A 9577-nucleotide genomic window follows, 5' to 3' on the forward strand; every position below is an offset into this window, starting at 1 on the left:
TAAAAATGAAATGTCGAGATTTTCGCGACTACGGGGCACGGGAAATAGGGCGGCTGTTTTTAAATAAAATATCAAACTTAAATCAGAATATATATGAAACGGTTGATAATATCACAAACATTGAGTGGTCAAAACGGAAATGAATGTGACTTTGATTTAAAGTACACAACAAAATTAAAACGAGAGCAAAAATTGCATGTAAGAGGAAATCAAAATTTGAGTAACTTAAATTTTTGAAACAAAAATAAAAGTAAAAAAAAAGATAAATCAAAAAGCAAACTTGAGCAAAGATAAAAATCGAAATCAAAAACGGAAATTAATTTTAAACGAAAAATAAAAATGCGAATCGGAATGAAACTTAACTTAGAATGACTTTACCCTGAAAATCAGCGCAAAATCAAAATGAAAATATAAAAGAAAATTCATTACAAATAACAAATCAAACTGAAAAAATAAAGCAAAATTTATTTTAATTTCTAGAAAAAATAAACATTAAACTCGACTTGAAAATGAATTTCATTTTAGTTTGAAAACATAAAACAAATTGTTAAGGGAATCTAATGTCAAACTTACTATGGAAATAGAAGTGAATTTATTAATACAACGGATAATAAAGTCACATGGAAATGCAATTTAATATTAGAATAAAAATGACAGCTAGAATATTCTTCAATGCTACAATTTTGAGTGACTATTAAAAGTGATTCCATGAGACTCCTTGGTTGCTGTAGTCCAATAATTAGTTTGACACATAGAAGTTATGTGACGGGGTCGCTAAAATTGGTTGAAAATATCGTCTCTTGTCTTATCGTGGGTTGGTTGTCCAACAAAGGGTCAACGCCACCTCAGCCAGGTTGATAGCCTGCTATACCTCAATACGTCAGTTTGTATTACGGACTAAAGTTGCACTGCATTGTATTTGTTCATCAAAAGGGCTCATGATACTACAGTGTGATTTGTAATTTTTTATGCTATAAATTGAAGTATTCAAGCATGTCGGCAATTTACTTCCTTGTTTTGTGAGCGCATGTCAATTACCAGGCTCGTTCGTAATGCTATCAACATTCTACGAAATATTTCAACTGTTTTATTACAAATAATCCCAAAACATTACATTTTGTTATAAGTTTTTAACTTGCAAATTACTGTTAGAAGACTTGAAGTAAGATGTTACAGGTTTAGGATGGGCTGTAGAAAGATCAGGCCTGCATTAAAAGTAAACTTTGGTTGTAGGCCACAGGGCGGTGGCAGAAAAGGAACTTTAAACCTCAGAAACACTCAGCAAAGCTCTGTGACAGCAACAAAGTTTGCGTTTTCCGCGCTAAGGTTTTCAAGAAATATAGCTATCAGGTCAAGTATGGCCTGTCAAATCCTTTCAATTCTCTTCCCGTTAAGTATATCTCTCCCTGCGTTTTTCGTTTCGTATTCCAGCGGGAGAACCGCCGCAGAATGGAAGTCAAGGGTTGTTTATCAGGAAAGCTGTCTTACAGTACAGATTTGAAAGTGAAAGGAAAGAACTAAAAATATGAGAATCGTTGTAAGGTAGTATATTATGTGTAGGAGACTTCATTTTATGTAAGATATATCGACGCATTCGAAAAATAACTCGAAACTCGAAAACGAAAGTATTTCTGCAAATGCACTAAGTAATAATTAGTAAATTGTCAGAACAAGAACAGTTAAAAAGTCTCCTGGACGTTGCTTATACAATATTGGTGATAAATCCATGATAGAAAAACAGACATAAAATAAGAACGGCTGCACAGAATTATTCGAGTTTCGTCTTCGGATATTAGAGTCCCGAAAACGTCAATATTAATGTTTACCTGGTTAAGTCCGGCGCCGCGGATAGTAGGCTGACTCAGTATGTCAAGATGCGAACCACACATTGTGTAGTATCGTATGTATCGGTATTAGAGTCCAGAGATCCCTTATAAAACAATCATACTTGAATGTACAGAGCATAACTTTGTATATTTGACAGTTTTTAACATTGTTTTACCTCGCCCGACTTTCATTAGCCACTGTATTCGAAAAAGTGGGGAATAAAAACTTACTCCATTTTTGTTCTCCTTTGAGTCATTTTTGCACCCAACTGCACAATAGTTAATCATTTGTCATGGTACTGAGCATTAAAAAGTTGTAACTGGCAGAAATGCACTACTATAGTCATAGACTCCAATGCATCTGTAAGCTATCACACAGGTTCGTGTATCGCCTATGACGTCACGCACATTCCTCCATGAGCCCTTTCGCGCCCAAGGGATCGTGCTGATTATTATAAATGTCGTCCACTTCATCGTCTCTTTTCGTCACGCCGTAGTCGTCGGCGCGTGCAAGTTTGTTGTAAATATTTATAATTTTTTTAATTTTACACACAGGGTTATAGGGAATATGGGTTTTCCAGATGTCTGTTCCAACAGCTCCTATTATCCCCAAGAAACATATTATTTCAGCAAGTTTGTACCATTTAACAACCAAGAATATTATCACGATAACAAAGTAAGTCTTTGAGACAAATTTGTCACGAAATCAGTAGGGTTAGGTATGTGTAGTAATCTTTGTAAGCAGCTGACGAATTTCTTATTATTCTATTCATATTTGCTGTTTCCGCGTAACGTCTTAGAAAACTTATCCTTCATTTTCTGACATGGTAAATAAGCCTAAAAAAATCTTAATCGGTTCTGCAAAGATTTCCCAATCTTAATACCTAAAGATATTTGAATTGTAATTCGATGGATACATAGATTTTTGCACTGTTATTTTGTTTTCAGCGGCCATGTGTTTAAAAGTTTTATAAGTATTTATGTAAAAATTGGCTCTATGTTTGTCTCTTTGTTTGTTGTTTGCAGGGAAACAGACTTGCACTATCGGATCGTTCAAACCGTTTCGTACGCACTACATTGATAAAACGGGTGCGAGACGTTGCGGCAGATTAAAGATGGTAAATCGGCATATTTGACGACTGAGAACATGTATAATTCTTGGAGATAAACTGACTGGTACAGCTATTATCATAACCACTGTGCATTCATATGGTCGCAGAGCTGCTTGCTGATCAGCTGCTCGATCGAGTTTGAAATCGAGCGTTGGCGCGAATATTTTGACCCGATTTTGGCCGATCTCATAACTTTCGCGAAGGGATGAGCGTATGTTTCAAAACACGAAAACACACTCATTTTACACACTCCAGCCTATTTTTTACTTCCACCGCCATTTCAAACTAAAAATAAATCTTCTTCAAAGTGTGAAAACCTGTGTCGACATCTTAATATTTAAATTGTTCGCTTCAAAAGTGTGCCATAAACCCTCCTTTGAAGTGGAATGGCCCAACAGCGGAATAATATCAAGAAGTGATACGGTTGTCATCACTCCTTAGCAACCAACTTTTTATAAGTACAGCGAGGAGCAAGCAAGGTCGATTTCAGTTGATTTCGTCGCTAATTTCGGAACGTCCGTAGGAAAACAGTCATAACCAAAGCATGCATGTATGATGAAGGGGTTATTACACGAAGTTTGGGCGATACCGCGTCGTATTCTCGTGATGTGTCCGCATTTTGACTCGTTGCTTCGCGACTCGTCAAAATACGGACAGATCACTCGAAAACGACGCAGTATCGCCCAAACTTCGTGTAATAGCCCCTAAGTAATAGGTTTCCATATAAATGCAATGATATATGAAATCGTTATATGACTTTACTCCGATCCAGTATATAAAAGCACGTGGGACCATATTTGACAAAACTTACAAAATCGAGAGTAGAGTGCTAATGCTTTTACGAATTATCACTAGGAAATCATGGTGATGAATCTTTTTTCGATTATTTGGACCACTATCCCGCCCCAAAAATGTTTATATAAAATATTGTTGTTTTGATTATCCTCAGAGTCATTAATACTTCCATACTATTGATCCATATTCATTGCAAGCATTTAAAGACGGGATTGTACAAGGCCAACTGCATTGTCAAGATTGAACAATTGTGTTTTGTGCTTATTGTGTAACTGTGCTGTTTCTGACACCAAGGTGTTTCGTTCGCGTGTAAAATGATTGTTTTTATTTTCTGACCATTCTTTCATATATATTATATAACGTTTCAAAGTCTTCCAAAATCAGTTATTTATTCACACGCATTCACATTTTTCCATGATGCATCCCACGCACATAAGCAATAAAAATGACTTTTTTTTCAATATTAGTAATTTTACTCATGCAAGTTGTTGTTTCATTTTGTAATCTTTGGTTGTCATAAATGTTATTTACAGGTTGTTACCGACCGTCTTGCTCACACAAGTAAATCACCAACTCTCCAATGCATGTCCTCGAACATATGTGGGGGAACATTCAAGGGTATTCAACGGGAGTTAGACTACATTGCAGGTTTGGGTAAGTTTAATTCGAATCAAAGCAAAATTAAACCATTTGGTGCTTTTTTCTGTATATATCGACTGACCTGAAAATGTAAATTATTTTCGAAACACCTGACATCACTTCTTGGTCTTTTGGCCAGAGGTCCATATATCTTTCTTTCATGAATTTGACTTTGTTTGTACCGTCTATTTACTGTCTGTTCTGTGCTGTTTTGTGTCTATGTTTACAACTATTGTCTTACAAATTTTTGACCTAGTGTTATTGGATTATGGATTGGTATGATTGCGATTATTTTACATGCAAATTTGAAAGATATATTAGTTGTAAAATTTCAATATATTCACCAATTCTTCATTATTGTTGCTAAAAAGATAATTTTACCCTTTGAGATTGTCATCGATATGTTTTGTTACTTATATGCGTCTAACATGTTCTGTAGATCGACATATGATGAACACTATAGGTATTGAGCTTGAGTCATACCGTATTATAATTTTAGTCAAATTTCATCTCTCTCTCGCTTTCCTTTTAAATGAAAATTCTTCGATAAAATGCCCAAGCTTGTGTTTCTTTTATTTTCTTGTAGGTGTAAATGCGATTCGTATCTCCCCATTTGTGTTGAATACTAATGACTCATTTGGTAGAGTCGATTACCTCGGTCGTTGGCCTTTGAATAACTACAAAATCAATAGTTATTTCGGAACTCAACAAGACTTGATTGATTTGGTTCAAGCGTGTCATTCCCGTGATATCTGGGTAATGGCAGATCTGTGAGTATGTTTACACTGTTGATCTTTCAGCGACGTCGTATGTATACAATAAGAGCGAAAGAATGAAAATAAGATAAGAAATTTTACAAACTTAGAATTCAAAGCAAGAAATTATTGACTCAAACATGTTGAATGCTCTTTCTAATCATTTACATTCTTTAAAATCGGAACTGTTTGAATATTAAATCTAGGAGATTCGGTTTCTTTAAGATTTGAAATGCGTTAGAAATGTAAAATGTTTAATATCCAAAGCCTGCGTCAGGTATATGAGAACACGGACGGGTACTTATCAGCTGTATCTCCCCATTGTGATTTTGTTGATGAAATTTCAAATGAAGAAGGTGGGGCTAAATAAATGCACCTCTTTTTAAAAGTCATAGGAAAGAAAAACTAACAAAATCAATATATTTAGAAATACAGGTTTATGTCCTGCTTCACGTTTAAATTTTTTCTAATCATATTGAATGCAAATTGCTGGGACTTTTTTTAAACAAGCTACTATAACGGACTAAAGTTGATTGAATACTAGGAATTATCAGATTAATTTCAGGATAACAATTGTTGTTTACTCTGAAATATAGTGTGATATTGTGTTTTCAAAGTGATGTAGGATAATGTTAATAATTATTATTTTTGGTAATTTTTGCAAACAGAGTTATCAGGAATATGGGTTATCAAGATGGCTGTTCAAGTAGCTCCTGTCCCTCCCCACAAAGAGATGTTTTCGACAAGTTTGTACCATTTGATAAAGAAGAACATTATGACTATTTCTACGTAAGTGTTTGAAAATGGTAATATAATGTAATGACCAAATCAGTACAGTAAGGTATATGGTCTTCCTCGTAAAAAAACTTCTTTTTCATGTTCCCAAAGAACGTACCGCGTTTTACAGAATTTATCCCTTCTCTGAAATCATTCGTTTGAAGTTTCTCTTCATAACAATGACATGACTGGACTGGTTATTATTTACAGTACGCTGGTCTTCTTCAAGAATTCGCGCCGTTATTGCACCAATTATTGGGTTTTCAGTGACCATGCAGGGCTCGAAATTAACTTTTTTGCCCTGGTAGCCCCTTGGGCTACCATTTTCTTAAGTTGGTAACCAAGCGACAAGGTCTTGTAGCCCATGCACGAATGAAGAGGGTTTTTTGTAAAGGACATTTTTATTTATATCTAGACAATGAACGATTAATTTTGCATGATTCTATCCAGTAAGTGAATTTTCTAGTCATTTGACATCAATACCTGCAATAGCCTTAGGAGAACGGTACAGCATGTGCAGTAGACAACGGTGACGCCTCAAAGTTTGACGACCAATTCACACATACGCAGAGCTTATAGGCAAATTTTGATGTTCGCAATGACCACGACTTTTCACTCAGCATGTGTAAACATAACATGGCTAAAAATATTAGCTCGTATGAATTTCAGGATGACAACTTGGCACAGTCATGTTCCTAATACTTACGTGGCAATTTGACTATATTTCCCTACCATATCATGGGATGATCTCGTACACTTCGGAAAGCGTAATGTGTGGATGGCCCAACAGCTTTTTCTTGCAGTTAGAATAATTTTGTGTTTAACTTTGATTGATAAATTGTGATTAAATAATTATGAGAATGAATTTTCATTGGTCATCATTTCCCAGCCTATAAGCCAAGTACATTTATTCAGATATAATGACATTTTATGACAGGTTTGTCGCCACTTGTCCAGATGGGTTGACTGTATGAGCGTCGGCCATCTCACAGCGATCAACATCATGTCGCCCACTTAGTACTTTCATGTCCCAGGCTTTGGTAGTCCGTGTGGGCTACCATTTCATTTATTTTGGTAGCCCAGGGAAAGTTGGTAGTCTGTGGACGCGGGACTGCCGCTAATTTCGAGCCCTGCCATGTGTGTGAACCTTACATTTTAATGTGTTTTTATGTAAAAAAATGTTTGCATGTTACGTTTATTTGTTGTTTATTTGTTTTTTGTTTATTTGTTTGTTTGTTTGTTTGCAGACTTGGGCAAACTACCTTCCAAAATTGGATCATACAAACAGCTTCGTACGTACTTCATTAATAAACTGGGTTCGAGAAGTGGCGAAAGATTATGACATAGACGGTTTTTGCCTTGATAACGCAGATGGTGTAAGTAGATTCCATGTAACATGTGTTGTATTGAAATATGTCTATATATTATTCCTGAATAAATAAGCGGAAATCATTTTTTCATTTTTGATGAAGATGTCGGTGGAAAATGTTTATTCCTCCTCCTCCTCTTCATCATCGCCGTGATCTTTATTATCTTCATTGTCGCCGTCGTCGTCAGTACAGTCATCTTACGTGACTACGTGATCATCATTTTAAAATACTGTTCATTTACGCCTACACCTCCTCTTACACTTTAAGATACCCAAGGACTTCTTAGAAGAGCTGAATAACTCGACTGAAATCTTTGTAATTGGTCATGCCGGTTCCAGCGGTGCTGCCTTGGCCGAATACCAACCAGCACTCGATGCCGTCTTTGATAACGACATGCAGTCGGCCCTGAGCTCTTTTTTTGCAAGATCCTACTCTAACAATGGATATTATCAAATACCTGACGAATTGGCACTTAGAGTAAGTATATAGCCGTTAATAATCAAAACAGAAAAAGACCATAAAGTAGAATTCTCCTTCATATTCACAAAAAGCTCTAAACATTCTCTTTTTACGGCTTGCATGGACCTCAAACACCGTCTTGCTGTATCTGAAAAGAGAAAGTTTGCTGTTTTCGCAGCGACATTTCAAGATTATGGCCAATACATGTTAGGTATTTAGGTTCTCTAGTCGAGTTATTAGCTTCTCTAGTCAAAACTTTTACATGGCGATTCTGATAGAGTATATAGGGAAAACACGTTTCCTATATACAACAAAACCAAGTCCATAAAATATTGGCGAACACTCTGCTTAACAACCCATCTTCATTTGTATTGTGTTTTAATTGCTATATGGACCCGGAATTGAACCTCAAACCATAGAGAAAGATAGATAGAGTGGCAACGGGTATTGTTTAAGGCGTGAAGCGGTTACGTAACCCATCCATGTTCGCCTCGCCTCAGGTTGCTCTCGCCTCTCTTTTCCGAAGAGTGCCGACCATGAATCCTTCGGTAGTTTTCGGATTTTCTCCAATTGTTAAGCGAAAGTATGTTCGGCAAAGTTTGTGTTGTTGTTGTCGTGTGGTGCTGAGCAGAATTGACGTGCTGGCGAAAACGGGAGTGTTTTGAGCTTCAGGAAAACGAGTTTTACAGTTTTAAAAATTCCTCTCATATTTTTATGAATATATAATGAGTGTGTTTGAACCAAATTGAAAGTCTTTTATCGATACTGTCTGGTTTTACTCAATGGTTTACGGTCAGTCGTACCCTCTTTTACACGTGCGTCAAGGAAGGACATGTTTATGAAACTGCTGCCGTGTTATGTTTTGATTGGCGTGAAGTAGTGATTCTGGCTTGAGAGCTCACAAGTAACTATGGTTGCTACGCGACTGGCAGTACGATGCCATCTCGTCGTATTTTTCGCATAATCTCGTGTAATCATCAACCACAAACAAAGCCTCCAAAAAGTTTAACACCTTTGGAGCTCATTTTAATATGAAAAGCCATAGTCTACCGAGACGACCATGGAACAAAAGGCATGCAAGTGTTGCTACTCTGTCTATCTTACTCTGTGCTCAAACTAAGATATTTTCTGTAAGCTTAGAAAAATCTTCGTTGTTCTTTAAAACCTAAAATTAAAATTCGTAACTTACTACCAACTCACTTGAGACATGTCTGCCAAGAAAACCGCTTAGTAGGATCCTTAAAACTGAAATATTACTTTGTCAAAATTTTTCATGGTGTAAATCGTGCTTGATTCAAAATCTCATAAAGAATTATTTTCGCTAAACCATATTTGCCGTTTAAATTTATGTTGGCCTATTTACAGCGAGGTTTATTCATGGATTCTACCGTTCTTGGAGGATACTTGGACAACGTCGATACACGTAGATTCCTGGGTGTCACTGATTATACTCGGCTTAGAAATGCACTTGCATATCTTCTTATGGCTGAGGTAAGATTCTCTATATCATTAATACCTGAATATACGGAGCAATAGAAGATTGACAGGCAATGCGCTTTGGCGAAAGTTGAAATGCACAAATTTATTGATGTAATTCGTGACAAATTATATCCGATACTCTTTAACAGTGTTTTAACAGAGTTAGTCTTTATATAAATACTCTCGATTAAACTCTGTAGCCCTCATGATGCTTTGCCTCTCCAATGAGAACTTACGTAATGCAATTCTAGTTGTGAACTCCCTAGTCACCTTAAATCTTACCGATATGAAGAGGAGAAACTTATGGAAAGCTTGACTCCATTTTATCGTAAAAGTTTGACACTTTAATTCAAGTTAGCTTTATC

The sequence above is a fragment of the Ptychodera flava genome, chromosome 2, assembly GCF_041260155.1.
Source record: "Ptychodera flava strain L36383 chromosome 2, AS_Pfla_20210202, whole genome shotgun sequence".
Lineage (NCBI taxonomy): Eukaryota > Metazoa > Hemichordata > Enteropneusta > Ptychoderidae > Ptychodera > Ptychodera flava.